The sequence below is a fragment of the Triturus cristatus genome, chromosome 2_1 (assembly GCF_964204655.1).
Source record: "Triturus cristatus chromosome 2_1, aTriCri1.1, whole genome shotgun sequence".
Lineage (NCBI taxonomy): Eukaryota > Metazoa > Chordata > Amphibia > Caudata > Salamandridae > Triturus > Triturus cristatus.
The window spans coordinates 1,140,438,007-1,140,440,551 of record NC_140581.1 but is presented as its reverse complement, the minus strand read 5'-3'; the positions used below and the strand labels follow the sequence as shown (position 1 = coordinate 1,140,440,551).

At 37.2% G+C, this 2,545-nt stretch overlaps 1 pseudogene; it reads right to left on the bottom strand.

Moving 5' to 3' along the window:
* Positions 1-400: 400 nt before the first annotated feature.
* Positions 401-519, bottom strand: LOC146866477 (5S ribosomal RNA; annotated as a pseudogene).
* Between the last annotated feature and the right edge of the window lie 2,026 nt (positions 520-2,545).

The following is a 2,545-nucleotide window of genomic DNA, read 5'->3' as shown; positions in this document are numbered from 1 at the left end:
TAACTTGAGATTGGATGGGATCAGGTGCTTTCATGGTGGTATGGACATAGGCATTAAAAGTATTAACTTTGTGAGTCTTAGGCTTTTTCTATCTTCTTCAGTGCTGGCCATAGTAAGCGAGACAAGTCACCCTCATTCACATAAAGCAAAACAAAACAAACAAAAAAAGCCTACAGCACCTGGTATTCCCAGGCAGTCTCCCATTCAGGTGTTGACCAGGTCTGACCCTGCTTAACTTCTGAAATCAGACAAGATTAGGTGCTTTCTGGGTGGTATGGCTGTAGGAATGATAAGCACTTACTTTGGGGCTCTTAGCTTTTTTCATTCGTATTCAGGGCTGGCCATAGTAAATGTGACAAGCCACCCTCATTCAACTTAAGCAAAATAAACATAAAAAATAGGCCTACAGCACCTGGTATTCCCAGCCGGTCCCCCATCCAGGTACTAACTAGGCTCGACCATGCTTAACTTCTGAAATCAGATGAGATGAGATGCTTTCAGATTGGTATGGCCATAGGCATGAAAAGCACTGACTTTGGGGTATCCCTGTGACTACAGGACATAATTTAGCCTTACCCCTGAGAAACACTTCAAGTTCATCTCTATATCCTGGGAACATATTGACAGGTGGTTCTTTCTCCTTTGATCTTCTCCAGACCAAATTGTGTTCTAATCTACCTTGATTTAGAGACTTTCATATAGTAGTGACAGCCAGTGAATATTGATGGGTTCTAACTGTATAAAAAGAACATTTACACAATCAAATCTTCCTTCTTTCACATTACTTCCTCTCATTCTGCTGCACACAAGCTTAGACAATCCTGTTCTGGGGTCTACACAAGGGCTTTCCTGGTAAAATGAGAAAATGTTCTTGGAAAATTGTCCCAGTCTGGTTTTGGACCCAGGCCAACTCCTGTGTTGATGAGAGACCACTTAGATGGGAACAGGACTCCATCAAAACAAACCTCACACCAAAGCCCTGTTTAATATAACCATTCTACTCTGAAAGTTCCTGCTAACCATTCTTGATGCCCATCTGCTGCCCTCGTTTGCCTTCCTTTACATTTCGACATCTAGTCTGTTATTAACCTCCAACTGTCTTCCTGGCAGAGACCTGCTTGCTACTAAAGGTCCCTTGCTCTTCTTCAAGAGCAGTTTCATACCGAATTAGCAGATTTATTTTGCTCTACATCTAAAATAAATGTTGTACAATAATTTAAAATAATATTTAAATTTGAATCTTTTTTCATGTCAAGTGTAAGAAGCTTTTAAACTTTTGCCTATACTTTAAAATAGGGAGATTTCCACCCAGAGTAGTCACTTTACACTGGGAAATGTTGGCTCCATCCCCTGTTTTAGAGGCTGAAGACATGTAAGTCTACGCTTTTGAATAACTTTACACTTGCAAATGGTGAATACTCAAAAGAAGCAAAGTTACTCAAAAATTTAAGATTAAAGTTACAGGTGTAACTTACTAAACTGTGTAAGCTACAGTGGCCCCTTTAATTTTTAGCCTCCAATTTAATATTTCTTCACATTTATAAAATACTTTAAAATGTTTAATTTGTTATTTTTCTTTTTGCTGTTTGATGCTTTATTATTCTGCTTATATTGTTTGTTTTTCTAAACACTTATAGACCCTCTGAGCAGGTATCTGGACACCCAAAGGTCCTTGGATCCTAGATAAAAAAACACTGATGTAAATGTTGTCTTTTTGCTTCAGGTAGGATTAGGTTAAGAGAGTGGTTATGGTTAGGATTAGGTTAGATAATGGAAGTTGTAGGTGGTGGTGTAACAAGACAGTTCAGGAGTGGTGGGTACGCCACTGAGAAAAGACAACTTACAAATGTATTAAAAAAATGTGACTTTTTACCTCTATACTGTTTTGTTTTACACAGAAGCAGACTTTAGTCACAATATTTTATTTTTTTTCTTTTTTACCTCTTTGTTCTCTTTCATTATATACTTTATTTTGTGTATCCCCTAGAATGTCAGGTACCTAAAAAATCCAATTAAAAGGGGAATGTATATGTGCGTTTGCTTTACAAAAGTCCTTATATTATTTTCCATCACAATACTACATGCTCAGATGGGATCTCAAGACCCAATTTGATTTGGGTATACCTAGTGCCCCTGTTACCGAATCAAGAGAGTGTTTATCCTGATTCAAAAAAAACTTAGAGGTACTCTATTTGAATCACTGGTGTATGTTAAAAGTCCCTGATGGCCTGAATTAATTTTAAAATTCAGAATACATTCTGGTTAATGTTCACCAAATACTGGACAAAATATGTTTTGAAAGCATTTTCATAGAGTAATTGAGTCGCTTACTTTTGATGGGATATTAGTGTATTTTTGGCAGGAGACTTTAATATAATTTTTAAATCAGTCTTGGACAAATCTGAGGGGGATTTGAACCTAGTTTTAGCTATAACATGGAATTGGGAATAGTGACATCCCTTTCTGATTTGGAGGAAGTTTTGTTTCTTAAAAATCCCAATTAGTGAGAGAACAGTTTCTCTCACCTGTTGTTGAGTCACCAACA